A 23054-nucleotide genomic window follows, 5' to 3' on the forward strand; every position below is an offset into this window, starting at 1 on the left:
AGTGGTCTCTCAGCCATCTAGACAACTCCAGAAGCCATTTCTCCGCTGTGGCTCAGTGAGCCTTCCTCTTTGTCTCCAGACCCTTTATTTTTTCCCATTTATTCTCACGTCCTATTGTAAACACATTTGACATTATTCCAGCGCACATACACACTGGAGCGCTAGCAAGTTTTATAAAAAGTGTTATTTTATTAAAACATTGCCTTTAAGTCTTGGTTCCTCTCAAAGTTTTTTTCCCTCATGCTTTTAGGGTGCTTTCCTGCCACTGAAACCTTGGCAGCGCTTCTACTGGACAATTTGAAACTCGACTGCTCTTTGTTCAGTGGCATGGTGGCTTGATGGTGATCCTCCTCCCACACCGATCTTGGACCTGGGGGTCCAGGGTTCAGTCCTAGTTTTGAATCACAGTCTGTGTGGATTTGGTGTGTTTTTCCGGTGCTGGTCACAAACTTAGTTGGAGTGGGAGAATGGCAAATTGTGCCAAGTTAACTGTATGGAACAGTTGATTCCTGTGGTGACACCCAATGGAAGCCACTGAAAGTGAAACAATACAACACCAACTTGTGTATTTATTTGGTGTGGTGAAGTTTTATCTAAATTTTGATGCACCTGGTCAAAGTACACAATTTATTAATTTTTTAAGTGAAAATGATTACACTTTCTTTTACAGAAAATACATTCTGATATATTTTAATGGACAGTTATTATTGTAGGAAATATGTCTGGTGCAAATGTATGTTTTATATTTTCAGATACAATAAAACAAGAAGATAAATATAATCTGGGTACGAACTTTGTTGAATAGACTTAGTATATCAAGTAACTAGTGACATACAGAGTTTTGCAGAGGACTACAGAGTTCCCAGGTGATCAGGTGCTTGCATGTGAGCTTACTCATGTCACTGTAACTGAGTAGTCATGGAGAGCACTATGTTGGATTGTGGGAAACCCATCACTGGGAAGCAGTGGCTGCAGGGGGAAACATATGTGGCGAGAAGAGAGAACCAGAAGGCTGCAACTTGGATGTCCAGTGGGCCATCTGTCCCCAACCCTGACAAGAGCCAGACAGCCCTGAGAGGCAGAGCCGCTTTCCCAAACTCCAACCCCAAAAACAGCTTGAAATCCCTAAGGGAGAATTTCCTAGCCATGTGCGACAAAGACGAGCAGCGCTGGCTGCCAAACACGGCTTTAAGCTCTGTGCAAATGTATACGTACATAGCATGCCTTCATCCACTCTTGTGTTGTAGAAGCTGGCTGGCAGAGCTGAAAGGGAGAGAGCATGGCCGGCGTCAGGCTTTAATCGAAGCTCCGAAGCCAAGTCCAAAAGCTCTTTTCAGAAATGTGTCAACATGATGCGTCCCTGCCTCGAGACAAAAGAAAACGTCTACAATGCAATCCCCGCAAAAAGCAATCTTTAATAGTGCTGCTTTAATGCCGTAGTAGGAGGTGAAACATGAATATGTAAATACGACCTGTTTAGTACAGTTTTTCCATTAAGTGTTGTTTTATTAAAAACTACCTCCTTATTTCTACATCCCTTGTCTGTTTTATAAGTTCCACTGGCCATAGAGGTGCAGGTTGCAGTTCATCTTTTGCTGTGAATACTCTGTTAGCCCCTTTACACCTGGCTCTTCATTGGTCAGGAGCCCCCAGAGGACCACCACAAAGCACAGTGACACTGACCGAGTGGTGCTATGTTAGTGCATGTTGACCTAGTTTGACTGAATCAGACACAACTGGAGGTCCTTAGTGGTTTTTGGTGGTCCACATTGCAGATGTAAAGTCAGAGACAGTAGCTCATCTGTTGCTGCACAGTTTGTGTTGGTCATTCAACAGTGGACTATACAGATGCTTTCAGCTGGATATGTTTGGTTGGTGGTCAATCCTAAGTCCAGCATTGCCACTGAGGGGGTTAAAAACTCCAGTAGCACTGCTGAGTCTGATCCATAGTGTCCTTCTCAGCTGTCAGCCTGGCGTTGCTGTGGCAGTGTCATTTCTAATATGGTAATAAACGTAATGTATAATGTAATATAAACAGAAATAAACAGGTGTCATATTTACATATTCATATCTGGGTCAGTCAGTAAACCAAACTCCCTGAGAACATATATAAAAAAATGCCTTTTCTATATAGACCCCAGGATTGTAAAAGCTCTGTCCAATCATTTAATTCAAGCAAAGTAGGGTGAACATCAGTGTAGCTGTTGGGTGTTTTCTTACATGAGAATAAGACATAAGTGGATGGTTTGTGAAGTTGAGGTGTTGTGCAGTTGTTTTGATATTCCAGAAGGAAACCACAGCCTGGAGTTAAAGAAAAGGGTAACATTTAAAGGGAATGTCTACGACTGTGGTGAAACTGTTCTCTGGTTTGTTTACATTCAGAAGCTCCATATCTTTTGAGGCGGAACGGTATTTTTCAAGGTAAATAATGACTGTTGTTTGTACGTGGCTGAAGTTTAACTTGTCTGTTAGTTTTTATTCATTATTTATTCACATATATATATATATATATATATATATATATATATATATATATATATATATATATATATACAGGGGTTGGACAATGAAACTGAAACACCTGGTTTTAGACCACAATAATTTATTAGTATGGTGTAGGGCCTCCTTTTGCGGCCAATACAGCATCAGTTCGTCTTGGTAATGACATATACAAGTCCTGCACAGTGGTCAGAGGGATTTTAAGCCATTCTTCTTGCAGGATAGTGGCCAGGTCACTACGTGATGCTGGTGGAGGAAAATGTTTCCTGACTCGCTCCTCCAAAACACCCCAAAGTGGCTCAATAATATTTAGATCTGGTGACTGTGCAGGCCATGGGAGATGTTCAACTTCACTTTCATGTTCATCAAACCAATCTTTCACCAGTCTCGCTGTGTGTATTGGTGCATTGTCGTCCTGATACACGGCACCGCCTTCAGGACACAATGTTTGAACCATTGGATGCACATGGTCCTCCAGAATGGTTTGGTAGTCCTTGGCAGTGACGCGCCCATCTAGCACAAGTATTGGGCTAAGGGAATGCCATGATACGGCAGCCCAAACCATCACTGATCCACCCCCATGCTTCACTCTGGGCATGCAACAGTCTGGGTGGTGAACTTCTTTGGGGCTTCTCCACACCGTAACTCTCCCGATTGTGGGGAAAACAGTAAAGGTGGAATCAGCAGAGAACAATACATGGTTCACATTTTCCACAGCCCAAGATTTGCGCTCTTTGCACCATTGAAACCAACATTTGGCATTGGCATGAGTGACCAAATGTTTGGCTATAGCAGCCCGTCCGTGTATATTGACCCTGTGGAGCTCCCGACGGACAGTTCTGATGGAAACAGGAGAGTTGAGGTGCACATTTAATTCTGCCGTGATTTGGCAGACGTGGTTTTATGTTTTTTGGACACAATCCAAGTCAGCACCCGAACATCCCTTTCACACAGCTTCCTCTTGCATCCACAATTAATCCTGTTGGACGTGTTTTGTCCTTCTTGGTGGTACGCTGGCATTACCCTGGATACTGTGGCTCTTGATACATCACAGAGACTTGCTGTCTTGGTAACAGATGTGCCAGTTCTTTTGAACTCTGGTATGTCACCCATAAAGTTGTGTGCATTGCAATATTTTGAGCAGAACTGTGCTCTTACCCTCTGCTAATTAACCCTTCACACTCTGCTCTTACTGGTGCAATGTGCAATTAATGAAGATTGGCCACCAGGCTGTTCCAATTTAGCCATGAAACCTCCCACACTACAATGACAGGTGTTTCAAATTCATTGTCCAACCCCTGTGTGTGTGGATATATATATATATATGCGCTAACTGCAGAAAACTCACAGTAACTTATTTCCAAATCCTTCCACTCTGCGCTCCTGTTCTGAACTTATCCTAACAGCAGAATTTTAAAGTGAAACTGGTGAGTGTGAGTTTGTGATTCTGTGGATTTGAGCGTTGTGCAGGACCAGGGGGCAGCAGCTGTTTGGGAAGATGCCGAATAAAGCACCATTTGTATTCTCGCCCCTGCTCTGAAATTATGTGTTTAGAGCTATCATTTGGGGTCAGTCTGTATTTGTCCTCTTGCTTTCAGTGCTGGGTTGTTTAGTGTAATGCTGTTCAGTGGTGTTTTTACATTTGATTCATGGGCTATATTTCGTGGTTGAAGTTTAGTAACCTAAAGTAGCTCTTGTGTCACATTTAAAGCAGAAATCCCACCTCTCCTGGAAGTTCCGGCCGTCTCCCGCATTTAGATTTTATAATTTAGGGACTCCCTCATGCCCACACACTATAGACAATATCCTGGAAATTAGCTGTTTTTTGAAAGTGAGTCACTGAGAAATAAAGAATGTGTGAACAAAATAGAGCAAGAAAGACACACACACACACACTGAAATAGTGACACCTGATTGCTCTCTTTTATTCTAATTAGACCTTTGAGGTTTCTCTGTGGGTGGGGCTTTAGTCTACCTCTCCTCTCTTTCACTCTCCATCAGTTTACTTAAATGTCTGTCTATGCAGTGCTATGGCAGTGGGCACTATAAAGTGTTAATAAAACACTTAATAATAAAGAAAATATGAAACGCATTTCACACCAGACTACAAAATGTATCTCTCCTTAATTCTGAAAATACACTGAACAGTGGCTGCATTAGAAACCCCTACCTATTTATCTGTGTGTTGTGCTGGTATGATTGGATCAGACACAGCAGGTATTGCTGAAGTTTTAAAACACTGTGTCCACTCATTGTTCACTCTGTTAGACACAACTACCTCGCTGGTCCACCTTGCAGATGTAAAGTCAGAGACTGTAGCTTATCAGTTGCTGCAGTTTATTTTATGGTCATAATCTAGTCCTTGATCAGTGCACATTGGTTTGATATTTTTGGTTGTTGGACTATTATCAATCCAGTAGTGACAATGAAGTGTTATAAAACATCCAGCAACAACTGCTGTGTCTAATCTACTCATACCAGCACTATACACACCGTGTCACTGTAGCGCTGAAAATGATCCACCACCCAAATCACACCTGCTCTCTGGGGGTCAGGTTGGTGTCCTGAACATTGAAGAACAGAGTGAAATGGGGATGAAAAAGTATGCAGAGAAACGGGTGGACTACAGTCTGTAATAGTAAAACAATTAAAAAGTGCTTTTGTGTGGTCAGTGGAGCTGATAACAGACAGTGAGTGTAGATACAAGTGATTGTTCAGGGTGTGATAAAGTTTTTGCTTGTTGCAAAATGAGTGTTTGCCACATTTACTTCTCTATTGCTCATTGTGACATAAATTACTTGAAAAAAGACATGTTGTGGTGAGCTTGTCTTGTTCATTAAAATTGCTAACATTAGTTAAAGTTATAGTTGCTGGTCAGGTGTTAAAGAGCTACTCTACTCTGACAAGGTTAAAGATGAGAAAAACAAACACAATGAACACAGAAGAAAGACAACAGAGCAAAAACAGCTAAAAACCAGAGCTTCTGCTCCTCACTGCATTGCATCTGTGTTGGGATCCAAGTGCACACCAGCAGACACACTGCCACAGTGAAGTCAAGAGGCTGACATGGGTGCTTTGGTTTAATGGCATCCACAGCATGAAACAAAACAACAACAATAGCATAACACGTATATAGATAACAAGTTTCCAGACTAGGATTACACTAAGAAACTTAAACAAAGCAAATCACCATTACAGCACCAAAGTTAACTACTGGAGACTTTCAGGTGGTGGACAGAATCTCAGCAAGGAGTTTTCACCAATGTATATTATTAACTTATTTATACACATTGCCTCCTCCACTGTACCTTGGACACAGTGAATAATGAGAACATAATCACAGTCTGTTTTCCTATTTATTTTCCTCATACATGGGGTAGAGGGTGAAATTAGAATGCCCCTGATTTGATGAGGGCTGCTGATTTCCTGTGTTGAGTAGTCTTCATACTGTGAGAAGCAGTGAGCTGAAATGGCCATATTTCTCACATGTCCCAGACAAATTCAGAAAAGTCTGTCACAGCAGGGAGTGGATGTGGTCAGTTTTTACCAGAAGACCACCCTCCCCTTGTGTAAAAAAAAAAAAAAAAATCCCTAAAGGTAACATTCATGTTAAATGTTTACATTCAGAAGACCCACATCCTTTAAGGTGGAACAGTATGTTTGAGGGGAAAAATAAAATGTTTGTACCGTGGGTGAACTCTAACTGGAATTGAATTACCACAGAAACTCGTTTGTTACTTGAGTTGTTTAGGTTTTTTTTTATCAGTTTCATTCTATGTTTACTTTCATGCTGTTAGTGCTCTCCCGAGTCATTCACATCTACAGTAAAAATAAGTTAATATTACCCTATTACCCACCTATGGTACAGGAATAGAGTAATATCCTTGTCTTGTTTCATGCTTTTAAAAGTTTGCAAGTCTCATATTTATCTAAACCCTCCAAAATGCCATTTTTTATTCATCTGCTGTAAGCAGATAGAGAGAGAAAGTCTAGCATACTGGACCGTGACACTTTTTTTCCCCCAAACATTAGAACTGTTTCAAGAACCAAACAGTTTGAAGAGCAACAATTGGTGAGGAAACACTCTCAGAATTTCATAAAAAAAAGTGTTTTCTGTTTAAAATCATGAATATCATGTTTAAGGGACAACTACATAAATTAATTTTACTGTGTGTAGTAAATAATTCAGTCTCAATAGACACTTTGTTTCTGGCTCATTTTAAAACTGAGTAAAAATCCTATATGAAAATTGAAAATAGTAAATAAAAAAATAATAATAATAAATAAATAAATAAATAAAAAAGTAATCCTAACCTCATCCAGGTTTAAAATGTTCTGCTGGAATTGGTGTTCCAAAGAGTTCTGGTCCATTTCCACCCCTGTTAATAACAACACAGTTGTCCAAACATTGGCTCACAGCTTGTATTATCTAGGTAGACAAGCATGTAATGAACTGGGACACTGGAGCAGCTGCACATGAGCACGGCGTCACCATACTCAGCATCAACTAGAGGGGTATGGAACGGCCATCACCGGACTATGGGACAGTGGAACTGGCTTCTCCGGAGTGATGAATTAGGAACTAGTGTAATGTTTGGATTATAATAGCTGCTCATGTAGTTCCCCATTTTCTCGATGGATGGATGGATCAAGGAGGACTGTTGTGAGAAGAATAAGGGAATCCTGATGGAGAGTGACAGCTTAACTGCCTTGCCTAATGTTCCATACATAGGTATCAAAGGCAATGTTATATTAAGACGGGGAAAGAGATTTTTATTATTTTTTTTATACACCACTGACAATCAAATCAAATGGGTGGCAGGTCACCTCCATCCTCTCAAGCAAATGAAATGATCAAGGTCCTTTTCCTCGGAGTGAAGGGTACAGTACATTCGGAATTCTCCTCTCGTCAGGTGGACAGACTGTGTGTTTTAAGTATTATTGATAACCCTGGAGCCTAACTGTCTTTGATACTCACATGTCCAATCCATAAATCCGCTTCCCTATTGACAGAGATGTCAGAAGTGCCTTTGCGCTGAAGCTGTTTTTATATTGAACCAAGTTTGCATCGACAGGGTCTGCTTCATTTGGCACAAGACTTCTGCTGTGTTTTATATATATATATATATATATATACTCCGTCTCGGCTACTCACTGCTCTTTATTTTCAGACACTGTTTATGACACAATCTATCTACATTCATTCAACATTTCTTCTGAAATGTAGGGCGCTTTTCCCCCTTTGCTACCGCTACAGCAAATCTACTCTTCTCAGAATGTTTTATATCAGATTTCAGAACATTTGTGGTGATACTTTGAAGAATAACAGTCAGGTGAGGTGCTTATATTAGATGGTCAGCTCTTTATCATAAAAGCCACTCCTAAAATATGCTACAAAATGAGCTACACCTAAAATATACTTAAATATCCTTTTATAAACAAAAAATTGGGTGAATTCAGTCCCGAGATTTATTGAAAAAAACATTTAAGTGTGCTACTATTACACTCATTAGCATACTGGCACTATAAAGTATACTTGGGAAATGATATTCAACTTTACTTAAAGGAACACTGGGTATTATTTTTAGTATTTTTTTTTATTTCACAGCAGCAAATAAAATAATAATAATAATAATAATAATAATAATAAAAATGATTTGTTCTTGGGCTCCCCCTACAGGTGCACTATTCAGAAGTCAACAGAGAGAGTGTAGTGAGGGGGGCTGGTTTCCTATCCTTCTCCAAAAGTTACATAGTGCCGTTTCTACAGTGCTGATCCTGAAATAGCAACACAATGACAACAAGCCTCACAATGATTCTAAAGCTGTAGATTTAAGGTAAAAAATACATAGTGTTCCTTTAAATTTACTTAAAATGGACATTAAGTATACATTTTTGTGATGAGCTTCTAGCCAATACTTTGTACTGCGCATGTTTGTAGACCACACAGCTTGTACCCATACTGTAAAACCTAACTGCACTTCTTAATGAAACAGTTAAGTTAGCGTAACTTAAATGATACAGACATGTGGGATCATTCAAGTTGACTGAGCCAAAAAACTAAAAAAAAAATGGATTACATCAGTGTTGAAAAAGTACGAAGTACCGAGTACCAAACTTTGAAGCAGAAAAGTGACACGTGCTGATAATTTACACTATCCAGCACAGTTATACACATTTAAACTCACACAAACACACCAATATACTTCCAGTTCCACCTTAAATGCTCCCGCTATTAAACTAACACCAGCCTATTTAACATTTTTGACCCACTTTAAATAATAAAGCAGTTACAGACGCCTAGATGTAAACTGCTGTACCATTTAAGGTGAAATGATGCTGGAGAATAAAAAAGCTCAGTTGGCTTCTTCTTCTCTCTTTCAATCTTAAAAGATGTAGTTGTTGTATTGGTCCATCTACTGGCGTTTATGTTTCTGCTAGTGGAGTTAAATTTAAGTGCTACAACACGTTTTCTTATCGTAACTCAGTCCACATTAAAATCTCCTCTTGAGCTTCTGTTTATGTGACGCATCCGATATGCTCTCTCCTGATTGGCTGGACGCACTCCGGCGGCAGCAACCCATCATGCACTGTGCTCACAATTGAAATGAAAAGGATCTGTTGAAGGAAAGTAAGGGCAGTTCAACTTTGATGAGTAAAACTCACATCTTTCTCATTGGCTATTGGCACCATCTCTTTGTATATAGGCATGGTTTTCCCCATCACTCACCATGATTGTGTGCTTGTTCCCCCCAGGTTACCTTCCTCTATGCGCCCAGTCTAAAGATGTAAGATTATACTTGCCTTGATTATACTTGCTTACTTGATACTGAAAGTCCTAAGAGCAAGTTACCGCTTTTTCTGTTGGAAGTGCAGCATGTTGTTGGTTGAAAGCCAATGAAGGTGTTGCTTGTGCAGAGCTGTGGTATACGTATTGGGTCTTTATAATTGTTGACATAAAATGTTAGAAGTTTGTAATATTAATTTGTAGTTATTTATTGGTTTAAGTAGAAATAATTAGTTGTGACTTTAAGTAATGCAAACTTAAATAGAGTAACTACAGTTCACTTAATTCACTTAACATAGCTAACCACATGTAATTTCTTACAAGTAAGTTGTTCGTACTCAGTTCAGGGTGTTATTTTAACTGAAATGTTTGAGTTAAATGGTTTAAGGCAATCCGTTTCCACATTCCAGTTGAGATCACTTACCTCAGGTTTTACAGTGTATGTTTAATCTCCATTTATATTAAAAAATCAAACGTAATGGGACACACTGGAGCAGATGCACATGCTCAGTGTCATTCTCTGGAGTGATTGGGTACCATTACCTTTGGGAAGAGTCGGAAAAGTGTGATCCTGAACTAATCGTTCAACTTCAGTAGCTGACCTAACGAATATTTATATGTTTGAATGCAGTCACATCCTCACTGCAGTTTTTATTTCAATATCTATAAAGTCAAGACAAGGAATGACGCACAATACTGGGATAAAAATAATACATTGCGATTTTATTTTTCTGTGATTTCTATTGTGATATTTCAAAAAATAATAGTAATAATTCACCAGATTGACCAGAAGTCAATAACCCAACATGTAATGCTATTAATGAATAATGTTTCTAACTTTAAATGAGAGGCTAATCTGTGATTGAAGGAGGGGTACAGGAGATTAAACCAATATCTTTGTACTTAAGTTCAAAAAAGCATTAAACTAAGGAACCTTCAATATCACATTTTCCCCATGTTTCCCTGACTCTCCAATCCCCCTTCTCCTTCTCTTTCTCGCCCCAACCACACTGGCCTCCATGTGACATCGCATGTCCTGCAATGTGACTATCGCACATGCACATATCACCATTACGATACTAAAACGATATATTGCGCAGCCCTACCAAGGAGCACAAGCTGTTACTACAGTTACTATTAACACTGTTATGAAAATATTTTAAAAGAAAACAGCTAGTAAACACATCCCTAGATCTAAACACCGAAAGAGCTGTTGTGATTGGTCAGGATGCCCTCAACAAAAAAGCAAATAATTCAGGAATTGGCTAGAGGCTCGTTTGCATACTGCACACTTCTGCGATCAGTATAGCGGGGGCCGATGTGGAGATAGCGTGGCGCAAATGATGTAGTGTGAGCCTGAGCACAAAGCATTCTCTTTTCTCCTTCTCTGTACATTATGAAGTCATATCCAGCAGATAAGCAGCCCTGGATTAGAGAACAAAGATAGAGCTGATAATTCCCCCTGCTCTAGCTCTGTTCAAGGCTGTGTATTCCCAGGCCTCTTATTACGGGCCGATTATTTGGAAAATTGTGGAGCGCTATCTTTAGATCCCGCCCTGATAGGGAATCCACTGTGAGGAGGAGGGGGGGCAAGATTTAAACTGAGATTAGAGTGAGATCTCTGTTGTGTTATCATTAGCGAGCTTGTTACACAGGCCTGGCGTGGTGCTGTGCTATAATTCCAAAGTTGTTTGGTGGGGGAGAGAAGCGGGGGGAGAGGGTGTTCAGCTGGATCGGCTGCGAGATCCGTATACAAAACTTGAAAGAGAAAGAAACACTTCTCAGCGTGTTTTGGAAATAATTCTGAAAGAGTGAGTCATAATTAAGACCACTGCAGTCGTATTGTCTGAATGCAGCTTGTTAAGGCTGGATGGTGCACTCATCAGCTCTCGGAGCACTGTGCATTGATACGGGCTTGAAACCTCTCCTGTGGGCTTTTTTAAGGGAGCCCACTGTGCCATTCAGATGTCTCCGTCTTATTTGTGTGGGGCTCATTGTGTATGCTGAATAAGGGATGGCTGTGATGGTGGGCTGTTGTTGATTGAGGGTCTGACAGAGAGTGACTCATTGGTAAGGGCTTGCTGTCCACGGCCCTGATGATGACAGTTTTGGGGAGGGTGGCGCAGCCTGGATCTGGTGTGTTTTCTGAAGAGAATTGGGCGATTTATCTCAATAATGAGGTTTTTTTTTTTTTTTTTTTTTTTTAAGATGACAAGGCAATTTTGCTGCTCAAATGTGTGCGAGTGTGTGTGTGTGTGAGAGAGAGAGACAGCGATTCCATTTTTGTTGCCTGCTGTCAGGACTCTGAGCGATGACTTCTTGAGAAGTGACTTGGAAGTGTAGAAGAGTGGGCAGTCGATCCCCATCTTTATGAGGCTGACAGCAGCGCTGAGTGACACCTTAAAACTATAACTAACCTCTCTTCATTCTCTGCTGTTGTTGCTTAAATATAGGGGCTTATATTTTAAGAGGGACCTATTAGGAGGAACTTGCATGTGCATGTACATGTGCGGCTATGGAGCCCACCAACCCTCAACTGTGGAACAAGACAACCCAGTAAGTTTTATGTAGGCAGACAAGTCAGAAGACATGGGATAAAACAAGTCTTTCTGATGTTTCTCCACTTCTTATGTCAAGCGCAGAGACTTAACAATTGTTCCACACCCTCGTCTGTTTAGACAGGGGGAGAATCCTGCTGTGGTATTTTGACCAAAGCATGTCACACACTTTTTATTAAGGCCTCAGAGCTGTGTTCACTTGTGAACAAGGGGTCAAATATGTCCTCTTTAAACGGGATTCAGTTTGCATGTTATTTTTTTGGGAACTGGGTTAACTTTTGGTGTGTTCAGATTCTCCACTGGTATGATTGCTCTATAAATGTTGTCTGTTACAGTATGTGTGTTTCCAAACCTATAGATCATTTGGCTCTGGTCAAAATCAGTGAAGTAGTTTTCAGTCTTAGAGCATTTTCCCCTGGGTTTGATTCGTTATCACAGAGGGAAAATTCAATCACACCAAAACGCATCACCTCAAACCATGCTGATTGGTCAGATCTGAAAAAGGGGGGAGCATGACAGTCAACACTGGTAGGTCCTGTGTTCTGAACTATGAATGTGCAATTATCCAACGTACAATGTACCACGAAACATGTCTTTCGCATTTAACCCTTCTGTGGCAGTGATCACACACATACTAGTGCACTAGGGGCTGTGAACACAGGCCCAGGGAGCAGTTGTGGGTCCAGTGTCTTGCTCAAGGGCCCTTCAGCCATGGGTTGAGGGAGGAGGACGGCAGTGCTGTTCTTTCACTCCCACCACCTGTAATTTTCCTGCTGGTCGTGGGAAACTAACCAAAGACCTTTCAGCCCTAAGCTCTCGTCTCTAACCATTAGGACAAGTGCATGCATCTATTGCATTTCTCTGATTAGCGTCTACACTTTACCCAGTTTTCCATGTACCCGCTTTGCTGTGTCCAGTACGCAAAGCACACCTGACTACGGGAGCTGCTTTACACCGACCTGCTGCGTACACCTTACAGCTGAGTCAGATCAAGATCAGATCATGTTCTCACCAGACCGCAGAAACAAAACAAGCCCATTTGGGACCAGACTGAGGCCACCTTGAAGTTCTATGTACAGTTGTATTGGTTTGATCTGAGTGTGGTTATTTCTTTCACACCTGCCCAAACAAACCAAGGGTGAAAATGAACCAGAGTTAGATTTAACCAAACTAAATACGTGGAGGTGTGAACCAAACAAGTACACACCAAAAAGGTTCTTATTTTACGGCGGTGTGGTTTTGTCCAAGTGTGAACGCAATATAAACCAAAGGCATCGAAATGAACTAAACACAGTGTGTGACGTCTCCAGATGTAGCAATAATCACGCTGCGAAGAAACAGAGTGCATTAAAAACAATGATACCGAACCTCCTAACGTACAGTGGGGAAAATAAGTAATTGATACACCGCCGAAGTGTTCCCACCTACAAAGAACAGAGAGGTCTGACAAAAAGTCATACGACTAAACTGTAACACTATCATTTTCTTGTTTGGTCTGGACCAAGGGAACCGAATCTAGGGTGACCAGATCTGAGATGGTGAAAAAGAGGACACGTCTCGGGGGGTGGGGGATGACCTCTCGCCCTTCGCTGCCGTTGTATGCTTAGCTGAACCTATGTGTGCTTTTAGGTCCTGTACACCTTTATTTGCTGCACAAAACATGGGAATTTCTTTTTTAATTAATTCAAGAACTTACATTAACGTTTCAGCATAGCTGCTCGAGATGAGGGTGGGTACATGAGTTTTGCCTGATGTAAACAAGGACTACTGACGGTGCAGACTGACCAATTAAATGTTTACAGAGAAGGTTATTGACCAATAACCGTAGCTCTACAGTCAGACCGTCCAATCAGAAGATTTTAGGCTACTTCACTCCTTCTCACTCAAGCGAACCAATTGGAGTAGGGGAGGGCGGGACTAGTTTGTGAACGAAACGCTTCTTGAAGTTCTATGTAAGCTCTAGAAAAACAAAATCCCGGACGTTTGTGAAATTCCACCCGGTCAAGTCTAAAAAAGAGGACATGTCCGGGTAAAAGAGGACGTCTGGTCACCCTACCAAATCACAATTCTGAATACAGCCTTCATGATGCCTGAAATGAATAACCTGAACAAGGTTTATTAGTACTTACGCCACCTCTGCATGAAACCTGATACTTCAGAATGGTCTTAGCACAACACATTCACAGCCATCTCACCTATTAACACTAGAACTACCAGGATTTTCATATGACCCCTTTTTCTACCAGAGGCCTGCCAAATGGCAGCGGTTTGGTAGTTCTAGTGTTAATGTGTATTTAGATTGTGGGAAGTAAACGGAGCAGCAGGAGGACCTTTTTTTCCCCAGATATCTGGGAATAGCATAGTGTTACACTGTATCCTAAAGTATATCCTCAAATCCTAAAGTAATGTTTGTTCTTGTTTATTCATTAAATAATACACCTTTATTGTAAAGAGTGTGTTGGATACCAACAGATACATGGTCTGTAAAACGTTGCCCATAGTTGTGACATCACAGCCATAATGATTTTTGTTTTTTCAGGACTATATGAACTATATTCCGGAAAATGATCTCACAAAGTTTACTTACTTCACATATTTGGTTTCTACTCAGGTTTCTACTGAATTCAGTTAATAAATTCAGCCCCCTACTCCATAGAAAAAACACTGACATATCAACTGTAACCCGAGGCTAACATGCCCAGTGTGTTGTGTCTAGAAGAAGGGTAAAAACGTTGGGCTGTAAAGTAGTGGAAGTGTCTTCTCTGAACTGATGAAGCTCCATCCAACACCTCTGGGATGATTTAAAGTGAGGATTGTGATTCAGAGCTAATCGTCACCCATCAATACATGACCTCATTAATGAATGCAAAATCCTCACAGCAATATTCCAGAGACTTTCCAAAAGATAAGAAGCTGTCGCTGCAGAGAATGTTGGTTATTTTTGGTTGATGGACTGTTTTCAGTCCAGCAGTGACACTGAAGGGTTTAAAAACTCTAGCAGCACTGCTGTGTCTCTTCCACTCATACCAAAGCAACACAATGTCAGTGTGACTTCAGTGCTGAGGATGATCAACTGCCTGAGTGACCAACCAGCACCTGCTCTGTGGTACTTTGGTAGAGGTCCCGACCATTGAAGTCCAAGGTGAAAGGAGGCTAACGGTGTATGCAGGGCAAAAGAAGAAGTTCAAGTTCAGATTAAATGTGTATTCTTGATCACATAACTGAGAATTATTTTACTTGCTCTTCTCCAGGTTGCAGCAGAGGCAGGAAAGCCCAGCAAGCTTATAAACCCAGAATGACACGTTCTCTTTTAGCCTGACATGTATCATAATTAGATAAAGGAGTGCTCGTAGGCGAGGTGTACGGCTGCTGATGCCTTGACCTTTTTAGCATAACTGTGTACGAACTGTGTTTGAATTTGTTGGAAGTGCTTGGAAATATATACACTGAGAAAATCTGTCAGTACTTGTTGTTGTTTAGAGATGTGTTGGCAGGGCTGTGCTCTGCAGTCCCTGCTGTGAGATAGGTCACTGTACCTGCTGTGAGCGTTTGGGTCAGTGCACTGGGCACCCCCCGTTCAGGTGCATGTCTTGTTGATCTTCACAGTAAGAGTAGACTAACGTTTCCCAGCACTGAACTGATTCTGCATTTCTTAACTACGGAAGCCTGTTTCTGCCACATTCTATTTTTTTTTTTCATTATTGAGTAAGGTGTAATCTAATTATTGTGGGACACTAAGACAATATTTTGAAATAATTTCTCATTAATTTGAGATTTTAAGACAATATTTTTAGATAGCGTCTCGTTATTTTGTAGATAGTATCTCAGTATAATGAGAGATAATTCATTCATTCATCCATTCATTATCTGTAACCCTTATCCAGTTCAGGGTCGCGGGGGGTCCAGAGCCTACCTGGAGTCATTGGGCGCAAGCGGGAATACACCCTGGAGGGGGCGCCAGTCCTTCACAGGGCAACACACACACACACACACATTCACTCACACACTCACACCTACGGACACTTTTGAGTCGCCAATCCACCTACCAACGTGTGTTTTGGACTGTGGGAGGAAACCGGAGCACCCAGAGGAAACCCACGCAGACACAGGGAGAACACACCAACTCCTCACAGAGAGTCACCCGGAGCGGGAATCAAACCCACAACCTCCAGGCCCCTGGAGCTGTGTGACTGCGACACTATCTGCTGCACCACCGTGCCGCCCGTGAGAGATAATAACAAATCAAAATTTTGACTTATTAGATGAAAATTAGAAACAATAATAAAATATAGATACAATCTAGATACATATATAGATACTGTTTCAAAATAATGAGATTAATGAATTAATTATTCATTCATTCATTGTCTGTAACTGCTTATCCACTTCAGGGTCGCGGTGGGTCCTGAGCCTACCTTACGAACGTGTGTTTTTGGATTGTGGGAGGAGACTAGAGCACTCGGAGGAAACCCATGTGGACACAGAGTAATGAGATTATTATTTTTATTATTATTATTATTATTATTATTATTATTATTATTATTATTGTTATTGGGTGGAAATGGGCTTCCACACTTAACTGTGTATGACATGCTGAGAAATTAGAAAACAGATAAAGCAGAAAACACTGAGAAGTAAAAGTGTAATAGTTGGCTCTATTATCTGGATATTGCCAGTGATGCTTCAGTTATCCATAGCCCGGGGGCCAAAGAGTGCAAAGAGTGTAATTGGTTTCACACTCTCTGAGGGGGTAGTAGAGCCCTCCCTCTCTGTCTCCCATCACTCAGCACAGTGCTAGCAGATGTGGGCCTCTTTTTCACTAACAAGATCATTCACTTGCTCATAATCTCTAACAGCTTCATCATTTTCAGTTTGATTCACTCAGTCACACCTAGGGATTTTTTCACACACACACACACACACACACACACACACAGACACTCAATAAGTCAATCTACCTACCATTTTCTTATGGATGTACACATGAAAATGAGAGTTGTGTGTGTGTGTTATAAGCAGAGGATGTGACTGCTGTGGTGGTGACAGTGTCCTTGGCTGTGGTTTCTTTCCGCTCAGTGGCTGTACTCTCTCATGCTGTGCTAAGCCTCTCTGTGGTGATAATGGGGAGATGAGGGGACCAATTGAGAGTGAGTGGAGGGGATGAGGCGCGCTGTCGGACCCCTATGGCCATTCACAGGCCCGACTGCTCACTGATGGCTGTATTTAACACTAGCCTGTTTCCTAAGGCCCTTCTGATCATGTGATCTCCAGTCCCTGACCTCATAACCCTCCTCTGCACCACACACACACACACACACACACACACAAACACACATTGAGAGAGACAGGCTCCTATTACCTTCAATAATCATGTCCTCAGCCTGCTGCACTTCTTCATTCTTTGCCTTACTGATGTCCTGAATTGACTTAACCTTGCACTAGCCATAAATGTGTCCCTTAGTGACTGTTGCTAGGTTGGACAAACTTACAATATGTTTTTTTTGGTCCTTTCCAAACTGGTTTATTTTGACATACTACAAGAGTATTCTTCAACAGTCAGGACCCCAAGACCACAGAAAACTGCAGGGACACTGACGTTGTACTGGTGTGTCAATGTGTGTTTGGCTGGTATGAGTGGATCAGACACAGCAATGCTGCTGGAGTTTTTAAACCCTGTGTCCAGTCACTGTCCCCTCTGTTTTAGCTCATGTGGTGCTGCAGAGTTTGCGTTAGTCCACTTCTAGTCCTTCATCAGTGGTCACAGGATGCTACCCTCCTCCAAAAGTTACACAGTGCCGTTTCTGCAGTGCTGAGCCCAGAATAGCAACGACAGAAGCTTTGTATTTTCTATTACAGGTTTGTGAAACATGATTGCAAAGCTGTAATTTTAAGATAAAAATACAATCTTGTGTTGCTTTAAAGCCATCCTATTATTTCCCTCCTCTCCCTCACACACACAGATACACCCTAAATTTATCTGCCCTCAGTCTGTATAAAAAGGTGGTTAATATTCTGTTACACAAAGCCCATCTTAGATCCATAATTGACCCCATAATTCTCACTCCATGAAAACAATGTGTGATTTCTAAAGCCTGCTTGAAAAGCACTCCAGCTCATTTAGAGTAAGTTCTAATTAGCCTCTTCCAATGCTGACATACCGTCACATTAACTACACAATGGCCAAAGCAATTTGGCCCAGCACTGGTATGAACGCACCAAGTTCAACGTAATAAGTTCGTACGACACAGTTCTGAATTAAGAATGGAAGCCTGGTTTCTCAGTGGTCTCAGGGCAAAGTGTTCGACAGTCAGGCTCTGATTTCCACTCGAAGAGTGATAACTGTTCAGAACAAGAGTGAGTAAAAGTAATGTTCTATCGATCTATCCATAAAAGTCCCTGAGACACACACTGTATGGAAAGAGTGAACACAATATCACAAATAGAGAGGAGAATCTTCCATTTTAAGCAGAATGTCTTTGGGCTTCTCATGTCCAGTTCCTTCCCTCTCGCCCTAGCGGCAGCGTGGACGTCTCGGCTGTTTGTGTGCTGCAGTGCCGAGACGGAGAGTGGTCTGAGTGAGAGTGACACGCTGATCAGCCTGTGTTAATCAGCGCCTCAGCTTTAGAGATGACTGTCCTGTCTGTCACACTGCTCAGGGCCCATGACATCACGCTGGACACGTGTGTGTGTGTGTGTGTGTGTGTGTGTGTGTGTCTGTGCTGAAGAAAGCCGCAGGCTGGGTTGAATTCTCTGAGTAATGAACAGGCTATCATTCACTTTTACTCTACGCATTACTGAGTCCAGTCAAATGTGACCTGAAATGTACTTCTATATTACACTGGAATATTGCCTTAATGGGACCAGGGCTGTGTCTGGGCAGGGGCAGGTGTCTGTGGGGTTGATGTGTGTATACAATAAAATCACAAGTTCTGGTATTTTTCAACCAAAAATTTACTTCTCGTCTGGTATTTTGCAATTCAAATTCAATTAAAAAAATGTGAGGAATAGTGGGACATTTACAGTTTCTGAGACACAGCTCCAGGACTCTCGGCGTCCTGGGTTCAATCCCTCGTACGTGTCAATTCTTGTGTACGTGTTCTCCCTGTGTCTGCATGGGTTTTCTCGGGGGGCTCCTCCTACTCTCTGAAATACAAATTGGTCAGTTGATTGGCTGTGTGAAATAGTTCAGTGGTGTGTGCGTGTGAGTGACAGGGTGAGTGTATGAAAATACTCAGTGGTGTGTGTGTGTGTGTGTGTGTGTGTGTGTGAGTGTATAAAACTGTCCTGACTTTTGGAAGAGTAAATAACTGAGTGTGTGAAATTGTCCAAAGCTGTCTGTGAATGACTGAGTGAGTGTGTGAAAATGTCCACAGTTGTGTGTGTGTGTGAGTGAGTGACAGGGTGACAGTGTGAAATTTTCTGCAATAATTCTGGCAAGGCTCTGGACACACCGTGACCCTAAACAGGATGATGAACTTACAGAAGATGAATGAATTAATTAATTCCTGAATAAATGTTCTTTCATTCGTTAGTGTGTCATTAGCTTGTCACCAACACTGAAGTTCATTCATTCATTGTCTGTAAGCGCTTATCCAGTTCAGAGTCCCGATGGGTCCATAGCCTACCTGGGATCACTGGGCGCAAGGCAGAAACACACGGCAGTCACTTTTGGACAGTGGGAGGAAACCCACGTGGACACAGGGAGAACACATCAAACTCCTCACAGACAGTCACCCAGTGTAGGACTCGAACCCACAACCTTTAGGTCCCTGGAGCTGTGTGACTGCAACGCTAACCTGCTGCACCACCGTGAAGTTGAAATGTTATAATTATGTTAATTATAAATTTAACTCCAGGACATTTATTCTTCAAGAAGACTATTAAATGGTTTTAATCTGAGTCTTGTGATTTAAACAATAAATGTAGTTCCAAATGACCAGTAACAAGCTTTGTTTTAGACCCCAACAGAAGTCACTAATAACACTGTAGGATACAATAAAAACAGCGTTAAATTGTTATTTTGATAATAAAATGATTCATATGGCACCACATCACTCAACAGCTGCCCCATGGGTTCTGTTAGTGTGTGTGTTTGTGTGTGTGTGTGTGTGTGTGTGTGTGTGTACGTGCTAATCTACAGTACGATCCAGAAACAGCAGATGGAGGCTGGACTGAAAACACTGGTATATTTTTTTAAAAACACAAACAGGAGCTGAGCTTGTGTTGTAGGGAAAGTTGGAAACGTGAGGGATTCCTGAGTGCTGGCGTGTTTAGGCATTTTGGATCCCGCAGGACTCTGCAGCATGGGTTCAATGTTTCAAGCCTCAGCAAACTCTCATATGGAGGCATATGCATATTGAGGTGTGTGAAAACGGGGGAAGGGATGATACTGTTTTCGAGTCTATGTGTGAGAAGGAGAGAGAGATGGAGCAAAAAAGAAAAAAAGGTGAGAGAGAGAGTGAGAGAGCGCCAATAGCCCACCAGCTGGGCCCGAAATCAAGAAGCAGAGAAATTGTTTATTGGCCGCCAAAAGTAATTAATCCTTCTCCTCTATAGAAATTAATCTGATTATTTGGCCGCATGGCAGAACTAATCTGATCTACTGTCTCCTGCTTGGTGCAGGGTTGACCTCCTCTCATTCCCCTCTAGCCTGCTCCCTCAGGGACAGCACCACTGGACATTCCTCTCATCACTCCATAGTTTCATTTATTTGTACGTATTAATGCAGAAAAGATGCAACATTAGGAAGTGTGTTTACCTTAAAATTACAGTTTCAAATTCATTGTGTGGCTTCAGTGTGTGGCCTGTAATGGAAAAGGTGCTACACATGGTTCTTTGAACAATGCTATAGAAGAACCACTTTTGGTTCCATTGAGAACCATGTTTGTTTAAGAGATGTTTGAGTGTGAAGAACGTTTTAAAGGTTTAAAAATCCATCACTTAATTTTAAGGTTCTTTACCCAGTTAAATCTTTCAGAAAGATGGTTATTTATGGAACCAAAAGTGATTCTTCTATGGCATTGCTCAAATAACCTTATGCAGCACTTTTGTTTTAAGAGAGACAGAGTTTAGAACCTCTTCTGTTGCTACTCCGGGCTCAGCACTGCAGAATCTGTACTATGTCACTTTAGGTTAGGGTAGGAAACCACCCCCACTTTAATTTCAAGACAGTTTTATAATTACATTCGTCACCTGTAGGGACATATCTTACCTAGTGTTGCTTTAAGGAGTGCAGTCACTTAGATTAATGTTACTGTAAAGACTCATGTATGGTCCATTTTCTTTGTAAATGAATACGTCCATTTCAAATGATGTAACCTTCACGGCTCATGTCCATGCATCCTTTACATTGGCACTGATGTTAAGCAGCCATGACCTGAAGGTTACAGAGGCAGGCATTGGACTGGAAGGTCACCAGTTCTGTCCCAAGGACTAGCAGGAAAAATGGGGGAGGGGGAGAGAAGAAACTGTGCTTTATCCTCCCTCAGTATTCAAGGCTGTATTGCACCTAAACCCCACCCCACTTTGGTTCCTTAAATAACCATGTTTGTTTGAGAGAGGTCTGAGTGTGAAAAGCCGTTTTAGTCAATCATTCAGTAAAAGTTACACCATTAGTCTGACAGCAGCTTGTGGTGGAATAACAGAAAGAAAGAAATGAGATGGGTCCTGCTGTGTTTAGAACCATAGATGGCAGGCCTGGCTTCTATAAGTGAGCTAAAAAAGGCTAAACATCGCAGCACAGACTGTGTTCCAGTGAACTGAGGCTCAAATCACACAGGTGTAGAGGACAAAGCCTCATATCTCTGATCATAAAGTCCAGTGAAGTGTCGTCTTAATTACAATCAAAGCAAAACGCATCCCAACCATGGACGCTGTCTTTTTCTTTGCTCAAGTCGCTCGGTCAGCCTCAGCACAGAATCACTTGACAACAAGTGGGCTTTTGGGTCCCCCCCATAAGTGTTCAGAGCATGACATCACCAGTTAGTGAGCTTCTAAAGCGACCCCTGCCTGAGAGAGACACTCTTAAATGCACAGGATGAGCTCACTTGGTAATGTAGTGACTAGACAAAGACAAAAAGGAAATTTGACACCCCAGACATGTCATAAGTTTGAAACACGCTCCTCATTTTGAGATGCTGTCTACATTTTTATGTACACTGCAGTATAAAGTATTACTGTTACACCACCCAAACCTAGTAACGTGTTTTCTTCACTTTGTCTTCTCCAAACGCGGAGCAGGACGAGACAAAACAAAAGCTCATGGGCCAAATAAACGCAGAGAAAAGACCCCTCCACTTATTATGTGGCACACTAGATGCTTCCAAGGATTTTATAGGCTTTATGTCTCTGTTTTCTGCATCTGCCATTGGTTGTTACATGGCCTCCTAACTGAAAGAGACATCATTAAAAACAGCACTCCTGTTATAAACAACACAGCGGTAAACACTGGCCGTGAGCATTAGAGTGCGATACGACACACTGGTTTTGACAGACGCCCCATTTCTCTTTCTCATGCCTTTTCATTTTAGGTGAAGTCTCAAGCTGTTTTCTGATTGGTCAGCAGCTGAGTTATGTTTGGACCTGACATGCAGACATACCGAAGACATACTAAAAAAACACTGAAATCTTTGTGATGCAGTGCAGTGCTACAATGGAACACTCGCAGTTTGGACACAGTGTTATGCAAAAATAAAAAGTGATCCTTTGGTGGTTGAGGTAGTTTGGAGATGAGGGTGTGTTGTTCTTGTTCTGTGCAAAACAGCAGTAGTGAAAACTTTGGTCAAAACCCATAAACCTTGCAGCATGGAGGCACAACAGGTAGCATCGCTGTCACACAGCTCCAGGGTTGTGTGTTTGAGCCATGCCTCGGGTCTCTGTATGTAAGGAGTGTGGCGTGTTCTCCCGGTGACTTCGTGTGTTCCCTCTGGGTGCTCAGTTTTCCACACACAGTCCATAAACCCATGCTGGTAGATAGATTGACTATTCATAAGTTTCCATTGTGTCCACTGTGTGTGTGAGTGGCTGTGTGACTTCTAATGATGTTGTTCCTGCCTTGTGCCCAGCGATTCTAGGTAGGTTCTGGACCCAATTATAGAAAATGATTGAATGATAATTCAGGGGCAGCACGGTGGCGCAGCAGGTAGTGTCACAGTTCCAGGGACCTGGAGGTTGTTGGTTCGATTCCCACTCCGGGTGACTGTCTGTGAGGA

At 41.7% G+C, this 23054-nt stretch overlaps 1 protein-coding gene across 4 annotated transcripts in view; it reads left to right on the plus strand.

The window, feature by feature from the left end:
* The window catches only part of tsnare1 (T-SNARE Domain Containing 1), a 188711-nt gene that overhangs the window by 12688 nt on the left and 152969 nt on the right, over nucleotides 1-23054 (plus strand). The window contains exon 2 of one of the 4 annotated variants that reach the window (XM_066683729.1): nucleotides 16236-16329. The exons of the other annotated variants lie outside the window; for them this stretch is intronic. The gene's annotated coding sequence lies outside the window, so the exon portion shown is untranslated. The remainder of the gene's footprint in view (nucleotides 1-16235; nucleotides 16330-23054) is intronic. 4 annotated transcript variants of the gene reach the window in all.

This window comes from Hoplias malabaricus, chromosome 10 (assembly GCF_029633855.1).
Source record: "Hoplias malabaricus isolate fHopMal1 chromosome 10, fHopMal1.hap1, whole genome shotgun sequence".
Lineage (NCBI taxonomy): Eukaryota > Metazoa > Chordata > Actinopteri > Characiformes > Erythrinidae > Hoplias > Hoplias malabaricus.